The sequence below is a fragment of the Rhinatrema bivittatum genome, chromosome 8, assembly GCF_901001135.1.
Source record: "Rhinatrema bivittatum chromosome 8, aRhiBiv1.1, whole genome shotgun sequence".
NCBI lineage: Eukaryota > Metazoa > Chordata > Amphibia > Gymnophiona > Rhinatrematidae > Rhinatrema > Rhinatrema bivittatum.
Genome location: NC_042622.1, coordinates 137,463,693 through 137,489,271, shown reverse-complemented (window position 1 = coordinate 137,489,271; position 25,579 = coordinate 137,463,693). Strand labels below are relative to the sequence as shown.

The 25,579-nt window shown below is 44.1% G+C and overlaps 1 protein-coding gene across 4 annotated transcripts in view; it reads right to left on the bottom strand.

Annotated features, from left to right (window-relative positions):
* Window positions 1–18,372, bottom strand: part of TRAF2 (TNF receptor associated factor 2) — a 156,134-nt gene extending 137,762 nt beyond the window's left edge. The window contains exon 1 of one of the 4 annotated variants that reach the window (XM_029611590.1): window positions 18,148–18,372. The gene's annotated coding sequence lies outside the window, so the exon portion shown is untranslated. The remainder of the gene's footprint in view (window positions 1–18,147) is intronic. The other 3 variants (XM_029611591.1, XM_029611589.1, XM_029611588.1) reach the window with 3 other exon arrangements.
* Window positions 18,373–25,579: the final 7,207 nt, after the last annotated feature.

Genomic DNA, 25,579 nt, shown 5'->3' with positions numbered 1-25,579 from the left:
CTCCTGGGAAAGCATAAGCCCAACTGCACAGTTAAATGTCCTGTATAGATGAGTCAAGACCTCATGGACACAGACACAGTCATCAGATGAAGCTCTAACCTGATCCGACAACACAGACTGCAGCAGTGCACTCCCTCACAGATTATCTGGACTCTCTACAAAGCCATTCTTTACTTTCCTTATGTGTTCCAACTCCCAGTGTATAGCCATCCATCCCGCTATCACATTGGCCAAAGAGTTTCTACCTCGCATTCAGTTCTGCTGCAAGAGTGTCTGCCACTACATTTATGATGAGTGGTGCTTCTATTGGTGGGACAGGTCCAAGATCTGGAGCCCCATCTCCCACAGTAGCACCTGGAGATCCACTGCCCACACTGGTGCCTGCTGTAGCTGGTACCTCCTGAATGTCTGTCATAGACATGAATGGCCATGGGAAGAGCTCGATCATCTGTCTTCCTGTGTTTTGGATGCTAGAACATTACTTGCCAGCTGCTGATGGCAGATTGTGCTGCTGTTCCCATGAATGGTGGATCTTGGATCTGAATCCCCTCAAATGCTGGATGGTTCTCTTCTGCCACATCCTCTGTGGCAGGCCCCTCTGTCTCCATCAGCTGATGAGCAGCTGGAAAAATAAGCACATACATATCAGTGCCAAATATTGATAAAACATTACACACTATTGGCCCCTTCAGCCCTCTTCCCATCACAGATATGTTCCTTTCCATATTCACCTGCTCCTGCCACAGCAGGCATATCATCCACATCAGTGCCAGTTTGGAGACCAAACAGAATCCAGCTGAAGAATCCTCCAGACCAGCAACTCCACTGGTGTCAGCTGCATACCCCATGGTGGGCCTCCTCTTAACCAATGCCTGAACCTCAGAATCAATGCCAGCTTTGTCTTGACAGCCACCCTGGTGTCCTACAAGGGATGCTTCAGCTGATCCACTGTTCTGGTTGTCACTGACAGGCTGCAGACATCCTTAACGATGCCCACCCAAATCTTCCTCTCGATCTTCAAGGATGTCTTTTGACCAAACAGCTTCTCACAGCCCTGCCATCAAGAAGGTCTTTCTCTTCCTTGATGAAGCACATAGCATGTTGACACTGCTTCTCCTTCAGCTGTTGGTTCCTGCCTGCTTGGCACTTATGGATGACAAGTGTGGATCCCTACCTCCCTAGCCACTATTCCTACTCCCTGTACTCCTCCCTCTGCTCTGATACCTTCACCCGCCACCTTTTTTTTCTCCTCTCTAACTATACCCTCTACCTGCTCCTCTCTCTGCCCACCCCCATCTCCTCCTTATGCTTGCCACTCTCCTCCCACCCCATCTATTTATTACTCTCTGTTGCCTCGGGTACAAACTTAGATTGTGCGCCCTCTGGGGGCAGAGAAGTAACTACAGTACCTGAATGTAATCTGCTTTTAAGTGCTGAAAAGTGGAATCTAAAAAATAAAATAAATAAAATCTCCCCTCCCTGGCTATACTCCACTGATCCACACACCACATTCCTCTTATCCTCTGTTACCACTCACCTGCCTGGCAAGCTCCTCTGCTCCCTCACCCACACCCTCTCCGTTATGCTCCATTCCCTCCACAGACACAAACACCCACTCCACTTTTTCACAAAAGTGGACAATACCAAAGACAGAATCACAGATCAACAATCAGATCCACTCAAAACCTTTCAACACAAATCCCTCAGAGACCGAGCCTTCTCAACAGCAGGACCACCACTATGGAACTCCATCCCATCGGACCTGCGACAGGAACCCTGCCTACCAACGTTTAGGAAAAGGCTCAAAACATGGCTTTTCAAGAAAGCCTTTCCAGACCCCAACTGATCCTTACCTCTCCGGCTACCTACTATCAGTCTTCACCAACACACTGTTAACAATCTCCATCACTACATTAACTCTACAACATTGTAAATAATTGCTCTCTCGGTTAAACTCCTCCTGCTTCTTTCTTTTCTGCTCCCAGTTGTGCATTTCCCTGTTTTATTGTAACTGCATATTTCTTACCATGCACCTGTTAAAGTTTATTGTATTTTCTCTGTGTTTATCACCCCTTGTTAAATGTAAACCGGCATGATGTGATGCCTGTCATGAATGCCGGTATAATAAAAACACTAAATAAATAAAAGACAAAAAAGATGGGGGAATAGCATGGCAAAAATAAGCAGCATAAAGACACAAATTAGAATCATAAAGCACCAATCAAATGCAACCACCACCAATCCTACACCAAGAAAACCTCCAATGCCTAGTTCAAAGCTCGCCCAACACCAACCAGCACTGAAAGTGGCCCTGGAAGAAGCTGCCTTTTTTTTTTTCCCAAAAAAGAGGAATGGTCAAGAAAATACATTATGCATTACCAAATCATACTTATGGACGGCACAAAAACTTTGAAAGCACTCCTGAAATCTTTTTTTCTGGGTCTGGCTTTTGATTGATTTTGTGCATTTAGAACACCTCTGAGCTTGCAGATTATTTGATTATGAACTGTTTTTTTACCACCACTTTTTCTGCTTGTCAGTTTTAACCCTGAATTTAACACTTTTTGGACTTATGAATTATTTTTTACACAGGTTTTATTCGCATACAATTATTTTACTGCATCTGGCAGGATCACTTGTTGAACATGTGTAAGAAGTAAAAATCAGTACTGAATTTTACTCCCGTTGTTGCACAGATTTTATTACATCAGCCCCCAAAAATGTGTGCTTAGAACTGTACCCATTGCTTATTGCTATTGCCCCCATCCAAATGCAGAGAGGTGCACTGACAGTCATTTTCTTAGTGCTGAAATTTTACTCCTGGTTTAAGGTGGAATAAAGTTTCTAGTGCAAATGTCAGTCTGTAGGCAAAAGAAAAGTAAGAGTTTTGGTGTCAGGACTTGAAGTCTATTTTACATGCAGGAAACCAAATTTATGCATATAAACCATGTTTTCTGAATACAAAAGATGATTTGTGCGCATAAATTATGTTTTTCTGTGCAGAAAGCCTTTTCTTTGCACACATTTTCTGATGTACGCAACACATTAACTTACCGCATCAAGAGTTAAAAAAATTAGCTTGTGCATTAAGAAACTGCATGCTGAATTTCAATATGTACTGTTAATGCTCAACTAATTACATCAGCCCCTTACTGAGTACAATTTTTACAACCGATGCATTTTGTTTTATCTTGTTAGTTGTTTTTTGCTGCTTTGTTTTACCATCTTGGGATTTTTTTGTTGCTTAGATTTGTTTTACATATTTGAAATTTGTTTTCATTATTCTGTTTCTCTCCCCCTCTGGCTTCTCTGTGTTGGCAGAGAACAACCCAAGTCACCCCAAATTAACAGGAGTCAAAAAACTGGATGACCAACAGCCCCTTGTCACTGCCTAAGGTATTCACTGAAGGCATCAAGGTCAAAATCCACCTGACAAACCTCTCTAATCTTATAAAAATGTAAGCACAACTGTTAAAGAAAAAGTCTAGCAGCTTCAAGTAAAAGCCTAACCCACTTTAGTCACTATCTGAAAATATCCATCAGGAATTACTTACTGCACAATTTCAATATCATTTGATCTCACAAAAGGATTTGAGGATATGAGGCAAAGCTGAATCATTTCTTTACCCATGTGACAGACAGCATGACACTCAGACACTACATTATTCATGTTTATCTAAAAACTCCAGTAGGAGAAAAAAAACAAACAGGATGTACACAAACAAATCCTTCTATCTTCTAGGCAAGGGTCCTAATGCAAGTTTTTAGTTGTTTAAAATAAAAAGAGGTAACTTTCAGCTTTTTAAAAAGGAGCTTTAAAGATTATATTTAGTGGACTAAGTAACATAGTAAATGACAACAGTAAGCTGCCCAATAACCCTTAAATGCATAATTTTTTAAACCCTGCTGTCCAAGATTAAAGGGTCCTTGGAGACAGTCTAATCCAGTGGCAGGCAGCCTTGGCTTCCTACTTTCTCTCTGGTGCTGGTGTAATAGTGGTAGTAGAGGAAGCAGATGCCAGTTGCTAGAAGCTGGGGCCAGCTGTACCATGCATTAAAAGCCCCCTAAAGCCCAGCAATAATTGCAGTTTTATTACTGCTGTTTTCTGCTAATCTGAGTGATTAAGAAACTGCTGCTCCTTTTTAAAGTGAAACCTGATCAGAGTTTATTTTGAGGCCTAAGGCTGGGGGGATTCTCACACAACCTATTTCCCCGTCTAATGCAGAGTCATTGCTTCCATAAGGCAATCACACTCATGGGGCTCTTTCTGCTTGCTGCTGTGAAACTGCTTATCAGTTTACACGTGATCACACGTACAGATGCAGAGCAGGTTTCAGAACTTTCCATAATGCCTTAGAATTATATTTTTCCAGGCATGGTTCAGAACTTCCATACACTGTAGCCGCCCAGCTCTTCAGTTTCAAGTTCAGCCAAGCTTCAAGTGAAAGAGAACTGTTCCAAGGAGAGGCAGGAGGGTTCTGTGATAAGGTGTTCTGATAACAGCAAGTCAACCATTTACAGATAAGCATTTTGCTTTCTTTGATAATAAGCAGGTCAGTCATACACCTGGGACTCCATAGTTAAAAGGTGGTCTTCAGACAAAAAGGAGGAGCCACCATCATCAATGGGTAAAAAAATATTTAGGGAACAGCAAACCCTTTTTATTTTTGTATTATTTCTTTAAAAACAAGACAACATGGAAGACCAGACAAAATCATAAAAATGAGCCAGAGGGAGAGAATGGCTCTGCCACCAAAACAGGCATTGAAGGACAGACCAGGCCAAATCTTGCATCAAAGCAACAAGGTGAATATTTGGACCAAATGCCCATGTTACAATCTGATAAATCTCATCAATGGAAATAGATCTCATGTGAACAAATGATGCCACTCGGGGCCCTAATATTATGACAATGACAACCCCATCAAAAGTTAATAGTTACTGTAGAGGTTCTCCGTGCAATCATAAATAGAGAACAGTGTGAACAAGATGCTTCTCACAATCTGTGACGCATCTTGTTCACATGGTCCTCTTTTTCCATAAAAGGCAAGGAAATCACCCTGTTTTCCTTTTAGGGAAAATTGTAAAAAAGTGTGCTTCCTCACAGACATGCAAATATTTGAGAGTCTGTCTTGTACAGTTTTAGAAGTGGTTGAACAGGACGAACGAGGGGGCAATATAAATTTGAGGCTTTTGCAACGTGAGCAGAGATGGATTTTTAAATTATATACGGTCTCTCCCACGCTCCTAAACAAAGAAGTAGACTGGTCTGTGTTTATGTAGGTTCGCGCTGATTGGCTGGTCTGACATCCATGATAAACGTGTAAGTACCTGACTTCCGGCAAAGGTGAATGAAAGCGTTTGGGCGCCATCTTTTTACCTGTGTGAGTTGCTGGGTAAAGCTGGGATCAGCTGAAACATCAGTCTCGAGTGAGTGGCATGTTTAAAATGTGTTTCTTTAAAATTAATGAGGAAAGGGGATTAAAGTGCTTTCTATTGTAGGAACAACGTCAAGTCCCCTGAAGCAGGCGTGAGTTTCATGCCGAAACATTGTCAGTCGGGCAGGCAAGAATAAGAAACAGCAACAGAGACAGCGACAGCAGCAGTAAAAAAACAAAATGAGATAAGTTGTTTCAAGATATGAAGTAGTAGAAATTAGACAAGTTGTTTTAGATTATTAGGACACACACTGAAAGGTATTTTTAAATCTTAAGAGTAGATTTCACTTATGGTATACAGATAAAAATAATGAACGGGAAGAAGTAAATGACGTTATAAAAGCGCAAATAAATGAGAGGGGTTGTAGCCCTTTGTGGGCAAGAGCCCAGGAGATTGAAGCACTGAATACTCTGATACAGATTCCTGGGATTTAAAAAAAAAAAAAAAAATCTATTACTGTATTTTACAGTTTCCCCCATATGTCTTAGAAGTAGTTTTGTGGTATTGTAAATTGAGGGGTATTTCCATTAAGTTTTGAAGGTTTATTGAATATTTAACCATGTACATCCTGGAATCTATGTGCCTGCAGCACAGCATTCTGAAAATGATGTCATCCAATGAGGTCCAAGGTCTCTGGCTTCCATCTAGGGCAGGGGTGGTCAAATTATGGTCCACAGGCCAAACCTGACCTGACTAGATTTTGTCTGGCCCTCCTACTCGATTTTCCCCATTATCTCTGGCCCGCCAGCACCTTAACATGATTTCATCAAAGATGGCTCGATACTGCAGGCCTCTGTTGTTAACTTCACATGGACGTCTGTGGCCAGAGGTGACGGCAGCAGTACAGGGAAAGAAGCGTGGCTGCAGCGCCCATCAATTAAAACACGAGCAGCGGGGCAGGAAGAGGAGAAGCATCGCCCTGCTGGAATAAGAAGTGTGCTGACAGCCAAACACAGAGCCCCCATGTGGCCGCCAGTGGATCTAAAGATGAGAAGAGGCCTGTCTCTTCAATTTGCCCAACAGTGCAGGAGCTGCATATCTTCACCGCTGGGCAAGCTGAGCCTGTCTGCTGTTTCGACAGGTCTCGCGGTATTAAAAGCTTGCAAGGCAGCACTTTCTCTGTGCTGTTCTCACGATACGAGAAGTAATCCGAGAAGTAAGTGTGTGTGTGTGTCTCTGTGTGTGTCTGAACGAATGGTGCCTGCCTGGGGGTCTATGTGTGTGAGAAAATGAATAGGTGCCTGCTTGGGGGTCTATAGGGAGATATCCCATGTTTTACCACTGAAAGCACCAAATATGAATTATAATAGCCAAGAAATATGCAGTCCAATGTGCTGACATGCCAAAACACTGTCACAGCTAAGAAACAAAATTTTGCCCAGATGAGAACTTTAAACTGAAGGATGCTATCAAGATCTGCCTGTTTGTAAGCTCCTATGTAAATAAGACCAAGGCAGAGAGACAATGCAGCACTTAAGCTGATAAGCTGAAGTCAAGGACTAGCCAAGGCAAGTCCAGAGATCAGAGGGACCCCCAACCCTTGGAAAAAGGGGGGGGGGGGGCAGTCAAACAGGGAAAATGCTGATGCTGGCATATTGCTTGATGCGGGGGCAGAGACCCTGAGTTCAATTGATCCACTGGCCTCAGTCCAAAACATGGCAGGAACCCCCCCTCCCCCAGAAGAAATGGGGAGGAAGGAAAAGACCTGCAATGCAGCAAAGACCCACCCACCCACCATGTGATTATGCATGAGCTTATACATATTTATCAGCTGGAAAGTATAAGATGGGGGGGAGGGGTAAATAAAGAGAAGGGGAGCGAAAGAGGAGCCTGAAGCAGCCCAGCACCCCCTGCTATAGAGGACCGAGATGATTACGGTGTGGCCAGGAGACTGGATAGAGAAGAGGCCCTGCCCAGGATCTGATGGTGATAGGGAACCTGATGCGACGGGGAGCCGAGAGCAGCCTGATAACTCTGCTGTACAGGTCCCAGAAGCAAGCACCCAGACAGCTGGTAGCTCTGCCAGTACCAGACTAGAAGCAAGTCTCCTTCCCGGCCCACATTCTCCAGCTGGATACTGCTTCAGAGGTAAACAGGGAGATCACCTGAAGCTGGGACCAAGGATAAGTAAGTTAGCCATAAGTATTAATATTAAGCAGGCTAAGGTTTTTGGCATGTTTGAAACCACCCAAGGGACAGAACTTTATTAGGGTAAATTGGTGCTTAGTGGCCAGGATGTTAGAGACAGGAATTATCTTCTAAATCCTGCCAAATCTGATAAAAGTCTATTTCTGAGGAGAACACGCTGTCTTTTTCCTGAATTTAGGATCGTGAAGTGGAAGGGGGACTGGGAAGTGTCCTGTAGCAGACAGGTCGCTGCACCCCTAAACTTACTTACTCTATATGAGAACTGTATATGAGAATGAATGGATGCCTGCCTGTGGGTCTGGGTGTGAGAGAATGAATGAGTGCATGCCTGGAGATGTGTAAGAATTAATAGGAGCTTGCTTGAAGCCTGTCTGTGGGTGAAAGAAAGAGCACATGTGTGTGCAACAACCTCCTCCCCACCTTCCTCTCTGCCTGCTAATCCATGACAATCTTGGGGCATCTGGAAATCAAAAATTCCCAGGTATGGAGAGTGGGGAATTTTCTAAAATTCTTACAACATTTTAATTATTGGATATTATTTGATGTGTCTGTTTTGAAATATTTTATGGGTGTTTGAAACATTTTGATATGTGTTTAACTACTTGATATTATTCTATTTGTTAATTCTGTTGAATTATTCTTTTTATTTGAATGGTTACTGCTTTAGTCCTCAACTATATATATATACACACACACACACACATATATATATATATACACACACACACACACATATATATATACACACACACACATATATACATACACACACACACACAATTTATTTGATGTCTATGTATACACACATTTATTCATGTGTTTTTATTTTTTTTTAATTGCATGCTAAGTTGATTCAAATTTTTTATGTATGTACATTCATTTAGTTAACATTTGTGTATGTGTGCTTTTATCTATATGTTCTTATTTATATTTACATTTGTTTCTAATAGCCCCCAAGGCAGCTCCGATGGTGAGCGAAACTCGGCCAGAGTCGGGCAAGATCTAATAAAAGTCCTTTTACACACCAATCTTCTTTTTTATCGCTGCATAGAAATCTTGGATCGGCTTCAGCTTTGTTTTTTGGGACCAAATCTTTTGCTACATCAAGATATTTTAGGAGGCCAAGCCCCAGGGCCCTCCTAACATCTCCAAAGCAAACGGAACAGCCTTTACCAACTTCTTAACAATACTTGGGAACAAAATGCTCTCCAGTGGGGAATGATTGCCAGCTGGTTGCAGAGAAGACTTGAAGGGAAGGTCTTGAGAGCAGTATTCTTCAGTGCTGGTCTTATAAGAAAAAAATGTGACTCTTCAGACTAACTCCATAATGCAGCAACCAATGTGCCAACAGATGCAGGGGGTACAGATTACACTGCACATTTGTCTAGGTTCAAAGATGAGAACGCTATCATAAATTCCTCATGGCAATGGAATGGATTCTATTCTCAATGATTTTAGTGCTGACCTCAATGCTGGCTGTCACTTCGACAAGGCACATGAAAATGGCAGATTGATCAATATACCCATTAATGCCCAGACCCTCAACACATGCATATTGATGCATCAAATGCCCTTGTGTTCACCTGTCCTCCAAATGTTGTTCATAACAGGCCCAAGAGTAGGCCTTAAATGCCATGTGGAGTCTCTCAAAAAAGCCTAATGTTGGGACTGGCCATGCTTAGCCTTAGAATTGAAAGTCAGGATGCCACTAATTGTGACCACTTCAGAACACATGGAACCTCCACAATATTGCCTCTCTGCTGTCAACCCCACTGCCTCTCTTAGACCTTGCTCTATGTTTCTCAGCCACATTGACCTTCCCACCAATCACCTCTCCATCTTTGCCTTACAAGCACAGCCCTCTCCATTTTGGGGTCTCCCCACTTGGTTTCCAATAATTGCAAAATTTCTCTCATTTTATTCATTGTGGCTATCCTGAAAATCCAACTGGCTACAATATCACCATGACAGATTTGAGAACTGCTGAACTAGTATAAAGTCTAGAACCTCAGATACCAGTTAAGTTTTCAAAGCTAGTTACAAGGAAACAGAAAGCCTTCCACCCACAAGTCCTGAAATACATAATAATGGAAAGCCCCAGTCTTCCACTTCTGCTATCTCTTCCTGAATTAGTTCTTCCAGCTTCTACATTCAGTTTCAAAATAGCTATTTCCCTTATTTAAAGCATGCTATACTGACTACATTCTAAGCATAGTAATATAGTAGATGAGAGCAGATAAAGACCCATCCAGTCTACCTAGTTTAGATTCTTCCACTTTGGGTAGATATGTACATAAAATTCTGAAATGCAACCAGCACCACCTGACTCCACTTCCCATCATCTTGTCTTAACCTCACTACTCAACCCTTTTCCCTTCCTCGCCCCAAATCAATCCTGCATATTAGCCACAGCCATGCCCAAAACCTGCTAAAAGTGCTTTCTTCCACTATCTCTCTTGTAGGCCATTTCAAGTCTTTTCATCTTCAGTTTTGATTTTTACAAGACCAATACTTAATCCAATACCCAAGCCCCCTTCCGTTTATCATCAATTTTTGTGGTAAAACCCCACAGACAGCAAAATCAGTTAGGCTGTAGTCAAAAAAAAAAAAAAAAAAAAAAAGAAATCCGGCATCCCTGTGCACACTAAAGATGGATTTTAATCTCCATGCAGCTTACTCCAGCTTTCTTGGATGCCTGATGTTCCAGTTCTAATCACTACTCCAATACCTTTTTGGAAATCTGAAGCAGTTATATTTCTGCTGTTTTATGTTATAACTGGTGCTCCGTGCACGTTACCCTAGTGCAGGGGTCGGGAACCCATGGCTCGCGAGCCAGATATGGCTCTTTTGAGGGCTGCATCTGGCTCGCAGACAGTCGCCACACTTTCCCACTGACCCAGCTGCTCCCCGGTCCTCCTCCGCCCGGGCTTAAAATGCTGTCAGCCCGGGCGGAACGCGGCAGGACAGCTGGAGTCAAGGCAGCGGCGTGCTCTCTTCGCCCCCCCCCCCCCCCCGCGGCCCGGAAGAGGAAGTGAGGAGTATCGGGTGCCTGCGCGGCAAGAAGAGGCCACACTAGTGCGCTCGGCATCGGCCCGAAGAAAAGAAGACTGCAGCGCGGCTCGGAGGAGAATGAAGAGGTTCAACCGCGGCCGATGGGACTCCGCCTCCGCGAGGGCTGAAAATGAAGAGGTTAGCGTTGGGAGGAGGAGGCTGCTGCTGCCGTGAGTTCCCGGGGTGGGGGAGAGAGAGAGTGATTGAGCGAGCAAACACACATGCTTGCTCGCTCATTCACTCTCTCTCACCCCCACCCCCACCCCGGGAACTCGCAGCAGCAGCAGCCTCCTCCCAACGCTAACCTCTTCATTTTCAGCCCTCGCGGAGGCGGAGTCCCATCGGCCGCGGTTGAACCTCTTCATTCTCCTCCGAGCCGCGCTGCAGTCTTTTCTTCGGGCCGATGCCGAGCGCACTAGTGTGGCCTCTTCTTGCCGCGCAGGCACCCGATACTCCTCACTTCCTCTTCCGGGCCGCGAGGGGGGGGGCTGTGTGTGTGTGAGTGAGAGATTGCATGTATGTGAATGATTGAGAGCCTGTACATGTGAAAGAGAGTATGTCTGTGATTGAGAGCCTGCCTGTGAGAGAGAGAGAGCATGAATGTAAGTTTACCATTGGGAACCTGTATGTGTAAGTTTGTAATTGAAAACCTGTTTGTTTGAAAGAGTATGTGTGTATGATTGAGATCCTTTGTGTGTGAGAGAAATCATGTGTATGTATGATTAAGAGCCTGTGTGTATAAGTAAGAGAGAGATCATGTGTGTCTGTGTGTGACAGAGCTGATTTAGGTGAGGGAGCATGTGATTGAGAGCCTGTGTGTAAATGAGAGAGAGAGACCATGTGTGTCTGTGTGTGATTGAGAGCTGATTTAGGTGAGGGAGCATGTGAGTATGTGATTGAGAGCCTGTGTGTAAATGAGAGAAAGAGAGGACATGTTTGTAAGCATGTGAATGAGAGTCTGTGTGTGAGAGAAAAAGACAGCATGTATTTATGTGATTGAAAGCCTGTGTGTGTGTAAGCGTGAAAAGATAGACAGCATGTGTGTAAATGTGTAATTAAGAGCCTATATAAGTGAGTGAGAAAAAACATGTGTATATGTGAGTACTGAGAGCATGTATGTATAGGTGTGTCATTGAGAGCCAGTGTGAGAGACAGCGCTGGTATGTGACAGAGAGAGGAGAAAGTTCCAAGCAAACCACCCCACCTCCTGCTAATTCAGAACAATCTCAGGACACCTGGATATCAAACGTTCCCAGGTATGCAGAGCAAAAAACTTTTTGTATCCTTATTATTTTTCATTACTGGGTCTTTGTGTCTGCTATTTTGAAATATTTTGTTGGTATCTGGAAATGTTTTATATGTGTGTTTAATTATTGGATATTCCACTCATTAGCTGTTTCGAAATATGTTCTTTTTGTTAGTACAGTTTTACTGCTGATGATTTTATATTTCTTGATTTGTTTTATAAGGATGGGTGATGTTTCTTTTTTCCTTTGTTACACTGCATACAGAGACTCTGGCTTGTTGCAGTTTCCAATTCATTTTTTTCTGCATGCTTCTTGTTATGCGTTTTGGTCTCTTTATTCTATGTTAGGTGAGGGACAGCACGTGATTCAGGTGAGGTTTTCTGCTGGCGTGTAGTTTCTGTGTAGGACTCTATAGCAGCCTGACTTGGTCCATTTTCCTAATAGGAGATGTATTGGTGTCTTAAGGCCTGGTGTAATATTTTCAGAGACTTATTGTACTTTAAAAGTGTGATCTTATATAAAATGCACACATTTACTTATATTTAGTTTTAAACATATTGTATGGCTCTCATGGAATTACATTTTAAAATATGCTTATATTAGGGCAGGGGTGGCTAAATCTGGTCCTTGAAAGCCACAAATGGGCCAGGTTTTCAGGATGTGCACAATTAATGCATGAAATAGATAGCCTGGCATACAATGCATGCCAATCTCATGCATTTTCATTGAGTAGTTAAGACAAAAACAATGGAATTTTTAAAAGTGTGAAATAAGTGCAGTAGATCTCTGGTGGTAAAGAGGCACTAGGGCAGGGGTCAGGAACCTTTTTGGCTGAGAGAGCCATAAACGCCACATTTTCCCCAAAAGATGCACTACATACACTAATAGTAAAATGCAGAGAAGTAGCATCAAATTTACCCTGAAAACAATGTAAATAAATGATATACAAACAAACCACAATTTAATACTTTATGTCACTCAAAGCTATTAAAAGATTAATAAGACAAAACGTGTCTGATGCTAAGGTCACTTATCTCTACCTCAAAGAAAATGATAAATTACCTACAGTTTCTGGGAATGTGCTTCCCAACCTGCGAAGCCCACCCCCATATGTGATAAGGTGGAGAAAGATTTGGAGTTGGGGAGTTAATGCCACATTACTTTGAGTGCCAGAAGCAAGGGCACGTAGAGGGCACACACTTCTGGTTGCAGTGGCTCCTCCTCAGTATGTACTTCCATTTTAAAGCAGGAATCATGCATTGTACCATAGTAAATAACAGCAAATAAATACCAAATTGGCACATTCAGTCTGACAAGTTGAGATTCTTCCATGCCAGACAGATGAGCATGTAAAATTCCCATATGCAAACCAAAAACCAGCATCCCCTTGAGACCAGGCCTCTTCCACTGTTAAACATACCTGGTCAGCTTCTCAAATGTTTCTACACACACACCCAAATGTGGTGGCGCTGAGCCACTGTGTGAGTCCCTGCCTGGGGAGAGGGAAGAATAAAAGACTGACGAGGCTGTAGAAGGAAGAAGGATAAAGATGGAGGGACAGGCTGAGGTGGGAGAAGGGAGGAAGAAAGACCGAGTTGGAGAAGGGACAAGCAGGCTACGTTGGAGAGAGGGGAAGTGTTGAGATAAGTGAGGGCAGATAAAGAGGCATACAAAAATGAAGGAACGAGGACAAAAAACAAAACAAGAAACGAGAGAAAGGAAAGTAAGAGAAGAATGAATAAGCAGCAGACATCAGAGATGAAGATCACAAAAAGAAAGTCAATAAAAAGGATAAATCAAGTCAAACGCATAAAGGTTGGAACACAGTTGTGTTTCTTTTTTTTTTTTTTTTTTTAAATTGAAGTGCTGTTTTTGCCTCTAATCTTGCGTTTGGCTCTGGCTTAGCTGTCAATTTACTTGGCTCGCCTACCTCTAATATAGGAGGGGATGGAGACTGTAGTGACTGGGTATTTTTTCCCCTTTTTTGGGCTGGGGAAGGGGGAACAAAAAAAGATGATACAGGCAGAGGGAGTGGAGGGAAAGATCTGAACAGGGAAAAAAAAGGTACAGAAAAGATGGCGAGAAGCAAGTGGAAGAAAAAGAAGATGGCTGAAAGATAGAAGAGCGAGGAGAGACAAAAATAGTAATGTATCTTCACTTTATATTTGTTTTATTTATTAAATCGCCTGTTGCCAGTCTCTAGGCAACATACAAATTGACACACACAACCAAATAAGCCACCACCAATAGCGACTTATATACGATCAATGAACAATTAAAGGGATAGGCCTGATAAATCAGATGTTTCATGAAAAGACCTGCTGAAAAAGAAAGGACATAAGCAAATACTTGAATTCAGCACAAGTTAGAAGATAGAGGTCCGTAGATAATGAGTTCCAGAACAATGGCGAGGCAATAAAAGATGCCGACTGTCTAGTCTAGGCTACACGTGCCATACATATGGAAGGAACGTCCAATAGGCCTCTCTGGGACGAGCACAATGGGGCGGAGCGCACTGTTTAACCCGCTGTCGGACACGGGTTAAATAGGCACTAATCCACCCCCCCCCCAATGCAATAGGGGGATTAGCGCCTATTTAACGCATATCCGACGCGGAGGGAATGAGTTAGCGCTCATCACATGCAAATGCATGTGAATGAGGCTATTTATTACTCATTCACTCCAAATGCAAAAAAATGTGCGACTCAGATGCACATTTATCGCTCAGCTATTAACGCCTGAGATTGTTTTCCCTCTTTGAAAAGCATTTCTCATTTTTGGAAAAAAAAAAAAAAAGAGAGAGAGAGACAGAATATTATTCCGATCTTGTAGAAAAAAATCAGTTAAATTCAATGTAACTTCTTGTGATGTTCTATCTTTATTTTTCATAGAATATGGCAAATAGTAAACCTTTATTTCTTTCAAATAAAGCTTAAACATTTCAATAGGGGAAAGCAATGGAATCTGAAGAAAATTCAGGATACGAAGATTCAAATTTCTAGAAATATTCTCCAAACTTTCTATTTTATGTGACACCATGGAAAATTCCACTATTTGTCTGACTTGCGTATCTTTAATTTCAGTAATAGAAGACTCCAAATTTGATATACGTCCCTCACAAGCAACCATATGCTGGTCTTGGTTTATACACTTAGAATGAATATACATCAAAGGAACTAATGATGAAACAGATTTTTCCCATAAATGTAAGAACACCCCAAAGTGTATCGAAAGTCACTTGAGAAGGTTTAGTCAAAGTAGGCCTGACCTGGAGAGTATTAAGGGCTTCTCATATATCCTGCGAACCAATAGTTTTACCAGGGGAGGGAAATTCACTGATAGCCATGGAGTCTGAGACCACTTCCTCAAACGAACAAACAGCTGCCTGGTGGGAAGATGACTGCTCCGCGGCTTCAAATTGCGATCTCACTGAAGCAGCAGGAGCCAAGACGCCGACCTGAGGAGCAGCAACAATGCCGGAAAATTGTCCCAATTCCGGCGAGTCTATTGCTGCGCTGGGGGCGAACCCAGGATGCAGAGGAGATGATCGAGCGACCGGACTCAGCGATGTTTCTGCTATTGATGGGCCGGCCACTCCTCCGGCCAAGTTGATGGTCAGCATCGAAGAGGGCGATGTCAGCAAGAACTCGGGCAAGGTGGTCTGCCACATAGTTCCAGAAGCAGGAAAGGTACGGACTACACTTTTCCTCTTTCCCATAGCACCAAGGTGAGGCAAAAATCCAGAAGAAAAAAAAATGATTGCCTTAAATTGCAACAATAGCACTAGATTACAAAGTGCAACTGCAGCTGTATGTGATGACACCTGCGACTAAGTCTTCAGTTCTTTAATTTAATTCCAACAATTTTGAAGAGGCACTAGAGTAATACAAATAAAGCTGAGAAACCAACTGACGTAAAGAAGATTCCATACGAGTCACAACCTTCCAGATATCCCTCAGAGAAATATCTAGAGGATTCAAAAGAAAAGTCTGCCCCTTCATTGGCAGCTGGAACTTGTAAAGAGGCAACAGGGGAAGGAATTCAGATTCCATTAGCCACCAAATCTTCCTTATGGACAGAAACAGAACACAGACTCATTTGAAGGCACTCTCGCAGGAGGAAGATCATTTAAAGCTTCATGCCCTGCAGACCCTGACACGCTTCAGGAGAATCAGACTATACACGGAGCTCTTCTCCCCAATCACAATTGATTGAAACTGGGTCAATGAAGATGGGGGGAGAATATCAGACTCGAGGTGTCCACAGATTCACTCTGAAGATCAGATTGAGATATAAAACATGGGGGTCCATGGGACCTCTTACCGGATTTAACACCATAGGAGGGAACAACCACTTTTCCCTTCCTCTTCCTTCCCATGGCATCCAGATGAAATGTTAAAGAGGGGCACACCCCTTAGGTGTGTGACTTTGGCACGCCACTGGAGCACTGCTTTCCAAGGGTTCTTCGCGGTGCTCTCAATGTCAGCATCATGAGTTGAGGAGGCATGCTGTCTCCAATTTCTTCAGTCTGCACACCCTCAGGAAGCATGAGCAAGACACGCAAGCAAGATGTCCTTTTCTGCCAGGAACCTGTCCAAAACCCTTTTAAACCCAGATAAGCTACTTGCCTTGACCACATCCTCTGGCAAATTCTATAGCTTAATTGCGCACTGAGAGAAAACACACTTCTGCCAATTTGTTTTATATCTACCTGTTAATTTCATGATGTGTCCTTTAGACCTAGTATTATCTGAAAGAGTAAATAACGTATTCCCTATTTGTTCCACTCATGATCATATAAACTTCTATTATATCCCCTCAGTCCCTTTTTCATAAAAGAGATGCATTCCATCCCCTTTATCATCATTTTTCATTTTGTTACTCTTCTCTGTACCTTTTCTAGTTCCATTACATCTTTTTTCAGATGGGGCAACCAGAACTGAACACAATATCCAAATAATTCCCACCATTCTGTTTGCTTCTGCCACCACACATCAAGCTGAGAATTTCAACATATCCTCAATGACATCAAGATCCTTTTTCTGCTTGGTGATTCCTAGTACAGAACCCAGCACTGTATACTTATTGTTATTTTTCCCTGTGTATGCAAACATTTGCCACATAAAATTTCCTCTGCCATTTAGATTCCCAGGTTTACAGTCTGGCCAGGTCTTTCTACAGTTCCTCACTTTCTGCCTGTGTTTTAACTTCTTTGAACAATTTTTTCATCCACAAATTTGATCATCTCATTCATTACTCTCTTTTCCATATCATTAAGGCCTACACAAATCTCAGATTTCTCCAGGATTAATACAGCTACTAGAACTCTGCATTCCATTATCTATGAAGACCACCAAACCATTCACCATCAGTCAGCAGGTGGACAGACAGGTACTGTATATGTACTTTTGCTACAAAAGGACAAAAAAAAAAACAAAACAATGGCTGAGAAGTGAAGCAATGGCAAAAACTCGTTTCCAGTCTGAGGTTAACTGAAATCAGTTACAAAACTAGATCACTGCTTAAAAGAAAAAACAATAAAACCCTTTTACTAATGGCCAATTAAGTTACTAGCAGATACAAAAAGTCCCCATGGCAAATAAATGAACAGCCAAGCTTTATAGACTGAAAAGTAAAATGTAACACTGCAAAACATAATCTGGGTAGCAGCAACTCCCAGCAGAGAAGTTACCTTCTCTCCCCCACTTTACAGGCTGATCCAGTCTGGCTTTACCATAACGCTTGCATGGAAGCTGTAGCTCTGGTTTTCTTAGGGAAATAAAATCAGAACTACAACTCCATGCATGCTACGGGGAAAAAAACAGGGCAGATCGGCTTCTTCAGTGGGCCTGGGTGAGGCGGCAACACTAATTCTTGGGTAGGAGGCAGCTTTTCTTGTGCTGGAATTATTTCATTTCTGCATTTCCCGCTCCCTATACTTTTGCACTAGTGTACACCAAGTAGAAAATTTCCCGGGTCTCGACGGACACCAAAAACCAGGGTGCCGGCGCGTGAAGGAGAAAGGAAAAGCGAGAGACAATTGCGCCGTATCCCGCTTCACTCAGCAAGAACCTGGCACCGCGGAGTCTCTGGAAATCCCCGGACGCCTGCGCCGTAAACAATCCCATAGTACACGGGCAAGGGCGCCGAGTAAGTCCCCCCCCCCCAGGAACGTAGGGCCCAATCGCCCGGGTGCTCACCAGCCCACCCCAAGCCCGCATGCACGGGGCCTTCTCAACAGCCGCTCGTACCCCCTACTTACCCCCTCGAGGTGCCACCGACCCAGCGCAAACGCGCCTCTGAAGGAAACGTCACTCCGGTTACGAGAGGCGAGCCACGCCCTAACCCCGCCCACTCCCCATTTAGGGGGCTGGGCGAGGTTAACTGCCGTCTGTAATATATCGGGCTGCTTGTTTCCCAGCCCGCCGATAGATGGCGCAGGCGGCTAAAACGGGCCACAAGTAGGAAGGACGGCGGTCTTCGCGGGAGAGGCAGAATAGAGCAGAGGAGACCCTAGCATGCCGCGAACGGAGCGCCCGGGCCTTCATCTTCGCCGCCAACGGAGCGTGTGCCGCGGGACGCGCTCCGTTCGCGGCATACCGGAGTCTCCGCTGCTATTTTCTGCTGAAGGCCCTCGTGTGTCGCGAACGGCGCGCCGGGCCTTCATCTTCGCGGCATGCCGGTGAGAGATAATGTTTGTCGGGGAGGGTGAGAGAGAGAGCAGGAAGGTGTGTGAGAGAGAGCATGGGGGGGGGGGGGGATGCCGGTGAGAGATAATGTGTGTGTGACAGAGGGGGAGTGACAGAGATCATGGTTGATGAGAGGGGGGTGGGGAGGGTGTGAGAGCATGGGAGGTAAGAGGGTGGGTGGGGGATGCTTGAGTGTGGGTTTTAGAGAGAGGGAGCCTACATGAGGGGAGGGGGATGCCGGTGAGAGAGAATGTGTGTGAGAGGAGACTGGGTGTGGGGGAGTGCGAGAGACAGCTTGGTTGGTAAGTGCGCAGGATGCTTGAGTGTGGGTTTCAGAGAGGGAGCCTACATGAGGGGATGTGTGAGGGAGCCTGTATGAGGGTGTATTTATGTGGAAGGGACACTCTTACAGTGAATTTCTGCTCAAAACAAGAGCAGATGTGCAAATAAAAAGGCTCGCCGCCCGGGCGTAGAACGGGTACAGTTGCTAGCTTCCTAGTAATCCTGTACAATCTCCCTCGTTTAAGGGACAAAGAGGGGCGAGGCTTTATCGGGAACGGGAGGGCTTCTTATCTAGGCGTTACAGACGGTCGGGTGTGAGCAGCATATGTTTTTTCTCGCACTTCTGCCATTCACTTCTTTGTAACTGAACGACAAACCACGGCAAAACTTGTCTTGCTGTTAGTTGGGACGTCCCCTTTTGTGATCTAGGATAAGTCGCTAACTAGCAGCCGGGGTTTAGGGTTATTTACTCCTTAGCAGCTGTATCCTCCTCCCAGAGCTGGCACTTAACAGACACATCCTGGGTAATGTGTGCTGGGCGCGGAGAAGTCACGAAGAATGCTTTAGGGAGACGGGGCAGTATACTGAGTTCTCGAGAATAGAAGGACAGCAAGTAGGGGAGGGAAGAAGCACAACATACTGTGTTTTGGTAAAGCAGACTTTGTTCAAAAACAAGAAGCTGTAATGTAGTTTGTATGCGAAGAAAGGCCAGCTGTCATCTAAAAATTACAGTTTTAAACGTCAGCAAAATACTTGAAGGTAAAATCTGCATCTGATACCATAATGCTGATGTTCATTCACTGTGATGTCAGATGCACATCTTTTCTAGGTAAAGAACTTTAATTTTTTAAATTTCTAAATGTGCATTTTTCACAAGTGTGTTTCAGAAATTTGAAATGTTCTATTAGTTTGGATGTGTCCATTTGTCTGTCACAGGAGCTGTTCGTACGATAGTGCTGAACTGGAATAAAATGAGTTTTAATAAATCCTTAGCTTTATTGTTCATTCTTGTTTCCATCAAGCATTGAAAGGAAAAGTCAGAGATCAAAGTGGGGTCTATGATATTGCAAGGAAAGGAACTAGGTAGACTAGATGGGTCTTGTGGTTCTTATGTGCCCCATATTCTCTGGCAGAAGTTTCTTTGACAGTTGGCTAAATTGACACAGAGAAATAAAATTATTTATCTGAAGCCACAAACACAGTTAGTGATAGAGGGGATGTGAGCTTGTGCCTTAGTTATGGTTTGACTAAGTTCAAAGTCTTAATAACTGAAGTATGCCTCCTTCCTGAAAACCACAGCTCAGCCAGTAAATGAAGCAATACGCTTCTATTCTGAAAAAGACAAGGTTAGCAAGTAAAACCACCACCTACACACTGTTTACCTACACACTGTTTTAATGCATACTTAGGTATGCCACAAAAAGTGTAAACCCCCTGAGAACTGCTTCTTGAAAGTGTTTTGCAACACACCCACTGACTGGATTTTGAAATGGTTAGCCAATCATATCACTCCAACTCATACACACAGTCTCTTGCAATGTATTTTTCTAAAGACAAAAACATTTTTGTTGTTTTTGTACAATAACTGTATAATGCAATCAGTGACTACAGGGTTATATAAAAACCTGAAAACAGTTAATGATGTTTTAAAGTTAATTTCTTGGCTATTCATTTTACTAGTAAAGGGCAGCAAATATAATTCCCTGTACCCCTCCCAAGCCCTGAACTATCTCACAACTCTTACCACTGAATCCACTCTCCATCCCCCTTTCTTCTCCTCCATGTGTCCTCTTCCTAAGCCCAGCCCTCGCTCCTCGCTCAGTATTCTCCTCTTCACTTTCCATGACCTCAGCACACTCCTTCCCCCTAGCTCTCTCCTTCCTTGGAGGCCAGACAGTAGCATTATCCTTGCCTTCTAACTCCCCGCTTCAGTCCCAGCCTGACCCAACTCCAGCGGTCTCCTTCCTGCTGGAAGTGCTGGGAAGCAGGAGAGGTCCCTTGCTCCTGGCAATGAAGAAAAAGGTATTGGCGGGGATGGGGTGCAGAAGCCATCATTTTTTGTAGTGGGTGGGCAGGTGGGAGGAGGGAGGCAGGCTGTACTCCTTTTAAAGCTAACATCAAGACAGGGGCTCAGCTTCCAAAATAGGGCAAATCTCTATGATTTAAAAAGTTTTGGGGGGCAGGGGGTTAGGATTCAAGGTATTTATTTATTTATTTATTGGTTTTTATATACCGCCGCTCATCAGAGATATCACGTCGGTGTACAGTGAACGAAACTACGCAATTGCGTTTTACATAAAACAGTATGTTAACAATTGAGGAACAATACATTAAAACAGATAAATGCAGTAACAAAAAATTATATAGATAATAAGAAAAATGGCTTAGGTATGAATTGACATGCTTTTGGGGGGAGAAAGGGAGGGGAGGGGATGGGGCAACTTATTTTTTCTTTAGTAGATGACAACACTACTTAGCCAGATATCTGGTTAAGTAGCATATTATCTGGCCTCACAAGACCGCATAAGTTTAGACCTTCGCAGAAGCAGGTCTAAAGTTATCCGGCTAACCTACGGCTCGATACAGTAAGGCCGCGGTAAAAACAGTGCGGCAGTGTCAGGTGCACCCTTCCTCCCCGCACGCACAGTTCTCCTGACCTAACGCCTGTTTCTCTCTTCTAATCGCATGCAAATGCATGCCGCGGCTGTGAAGCATTAGGGAAGGGTTATGCCCGCGCAACCCATTTTACTGTATAGGCGCTGTAACAGCGCCTATACAGTAACCTGGGTGCGCTGGTACCTGTCATTTCAAATGACATTTGAAATGACAGGCACCAGGAAGTGTAAAAAAGTGTAAAAAACAAAAAACCTGTGTGTTATATAAAAAAATAAAACAATTTTAAATACCTGTCGGAGGGCCGTGGGTCCAGGCGGCCGGTGGGCGGCGGGCAGCCATCAGCGGCATCCGGTAGTCCCTTCTCCCTTCCTCCCTCCCTCCCCTGCCTGGATGAGCGCCAAAATCGCACGGGCGGGTCGGCAGCGGGGGGGCGGCAGCAGGATCCGGGAGCAGCGGGTAGGCAGTAGGGGGGTCGGGGGGGGGCAGCGGCGTCCGGGGGGCAGCGGCAGCAGGATCCAGGGGCGGCAGCGTGTTCGATCGGGCAGGTAGGTGGGAAAAAAAGATGGCCGCCTGCACGGGGGAAAGCTGCAATTGGCCGCTGAAGACGTGACGTCACACCCCATGACGCCAAACGTCGTGACGTCACGTCTTCAGCGGCCAATTGCACGCTTTTCCCGTGCAGGCGGCCATCTTTTTTTTGCCACCTACCTGCCTGCCCGATCGAACACGCTGCCGCCCCTGGATCCTGCTGCCGCTGCGCCCCCGGACCCCGCTGCTGCCTACCCGCCGCTCCTGGATCCTGCTGCCGACCCGCCCGTGCGATTTTGGCGCTCATCCAGGCAGGGGAGGGAGGGAGGAAGGGAGAAGGGACTACCGGATGCCGCTGATGGCTGCCCACCGGCCGCCTGGACCCACGGCCCTCCGACAGGTATTTAAAAGTGTTTTATTTTTTTATATAACACACAGGTTTTTTGTTTTTTACACTTTTTACACTTACCGTAGTAGGCCCGAGCCTTGCTACTTTTTCGTTTGTTTTTTTTTTGCTTCGGGAGGAGGGGACCGGACGGGGCTGCAGGAGACCGGACGGGACCAGGGCGGGTAAGCAATGTTTTTACACTACACTACACTACACTAACTCCTACTAGGGGGAGGCGGTAAACTAGCAGGTTAAGGCCGCGGCAGAACAGCGGGTTACGGAGGAGATAATATCAGCGCCCGTTACAGTATCGCAGGGGAATAGCTAATTCCTTCATTATACAGCTTTTTCGTTCATTTACATGCTGGGTGCGGAAAGGGTTTAGGAAAGGGTTTAGGAAGCGCTAAGGACGTGTGAAACTGGAGACTGTATCGCTGGATGGCCTTACTCGTCTGTATTGTTCGCTCCCAGCACGTTACAGACCGGGAATCTTTAACTCAACGTTACTGTATCGACCTGCTAGCTGGATATTTCAGCCCTTCCCTGGAACGCCTCTGAAATGCCCCTTTTTTATCCAGCTTAATTTTAGCTGGGTAACTAGTTAACCTGACTAAAATTTAGCCAGATAGGGGCTAAATATAGCCAGTAAACCATTTAGACAGATACCTATTACATTATCCATATAAATGGCTTTTTAATATAGACTTTCATAGAAAGCTTTTTCAAAGAAATCAGATGTTTCAGTTTCACTTTAAGCAGCTTAGTGCTTAAAGCTAAGCTGAGTTTCATTTTAACTAGGAGGGTGAAACAATTCGATTTTATAGTCAAAGGTGAATAATTTGAGTCTGGTGCTTTTAACCTGAGAGTCTGTAGGTTCAGAGATCTTGTGATTAAGTACAATTCATTTTGCCTATCTGAAAAATATGAATCCTAGTGCCAAACAAATCTAGTGCTTGTACTGACCTGACAGAGGGTGGGGGAAATCTGCAAAATCGAAAATGAAACTTATCATCAAAGAGAGAATTTTTTCCCCTGCAGAACATGAAACTTATTATCACCAAAGAGAGAATTTTTCCCCTGCAGAACGTACCAAAAAGAGGCCAATTTTAAACAAAAGTGAATATAATGTGTAATATGATGGATGGCTCACTGGTTGTGCTGTCAAGGTAGAGCTCTGGGTTTGAGTCTATATACTGTTCTAACTAGGGTTGGTAGTGCTCTGAAGACAGCATTCACAGGCTCTGGAGGGAGGGAAACTATAGCTATCTAGAGACACTGGATGAAACAGATACTCCTATGGGATTATGGGGATTTCTGCAGGGAATGGCTTATTTGTTGTTTAATATGTTTATTTTTATTCTATTTCATACATTGTTTTTTTTGCATGTTATTTATATTAATTATGTATGTACCTTTGTTACCCACCTATAACTGCGGATACAGTGGGATATAAATCGTGAAAATAAATAAAATTCAATGGAGCCATTGCTGTTGTATGTGTTTCCTATTGGTGATAGGTGTACACACAGGATCTAGGAATGTTATCAGTCAAAATTAATTTAAGAAAACTAGAATTGTAGCATGTCAATACAGTCTTGGGACTTTCTTTTCTTTCAGGGGAAGTGGAGTTTCTCTTTTGGGAACAAGACAATTTCCCGTTGATAGCAGAGCTGAATTAGCCATGCTGTCATGGGAACTGTCTATCAGGGCCCAGGAGGCGGAGCTTCTTAGTAGAATACAGAGCTTTGCTTTGTGCGGCTGTGTGTGCCTTCCTGCGCAGAAAAACAGTCTTTCCTCAGTTTGTTTTTCCGTGCGCGGTAGCACACGCAAAGCTTAGATTCTCCTCGCGAGTTAAAAAATAGATTTATAAAATGTCAAGAAAGCCGGAACCAAGGCCCTCCGGGTTCAAACACTGCACTTGTGGCAAGATCATGTTGTAATAGGCTACAAAGAGCAGGCACAAACAGAAGACTCCAGGCACTTGGTCCGAGAAAGGAAAAGTTTTATTCTTTTTGCCAGCAAAAATAGATGCAGCTGAATTGTTCAGCAAGACCGCACGCCCGCACGCCCCTCCCAAGCAGGGAGTAACTTTTTATACATTCCACATTTCTTATCTTTCGCACATGCGTTCTACACACTGCTGAGCAAGCATATCCCGGCTGAGGGGCTACTGACCCCCTCCTTAGACAACCTGGAACTTTCGTGAAACTTCTCCCGTGTTCTGCAGGAGAGGCAGTGAAAGCTTATCAGAGAATAAGAACAGCGAAGCCAAAAAATGAAAACGTGCTGACAGAGAGTTTCTCAATGTCCTAACTACAGTTGTATTGCAGACTGTAAGTAAACCCATCATGAAGCAGGGCATTCTGGTACATGAAGTCTTTTTTTGGCAGGAGTTTCAGGTTGTCCTCTGACAGGGTGAAGTCTCAGCCCGCTACACATCCTTCTTCACCTGCAAATGCTTGGAAACATGCACATAACTTTCCTGTTACTGGTATAACATCCTGCACATGCACCAATGAAAAAGGATCCAGAGACCATATTCAGGGGCATCAGGCATTCTTATACTTACTCTAAAGAATCCCTAACATGAGGACAGTGAAGTGCATTTAGGAGAAAGATATGGAGTTTTATCTTGGCCATATTAAATTTAAGATAGCAGTGGGATGTCCAGGCAGCGATGTCACAAACCAGTCTGAGATTTGGGAATGGATGCTGGGGAGCAAGTTCTGGTGCAGAGAGGCAGATCTGGCAGTTATCGGCATAAAGATAGTGCTAAAAGCCATGGGAAGTAATCAGAGCCCCAAGAGAATGAGTGTATAGAAAGAAGAAAAGAGGGCCCAGGACTGAGTTGCATACATTAACTGACAATAGGATTGCTTTGCTACCGAGGAGGAGGATCCGCCAGAGGTTATGCTCAGAGTGTATGGGAGAGGAAAGAGAAACAAGATAGCACTGTTAGCACCAAGTCTGTAAATCCACGTGGAAATTCCACCACTAACAATAACTTCCTCCTTTCTTATACCTCACCTTTCCGCAGTCTGATCGGTGCTCATGTAATATAGACGAAGTGTTCGCAAACCTTGCATTCCGCAGCGCGTGTCTGATTAGATTTCTCTTTCTGACAAGCATTCAGGCGAACATCCAGGCCTGCAGAGGGCGCTGGAAAATTAATGATGATCCTGGGTCAGCTT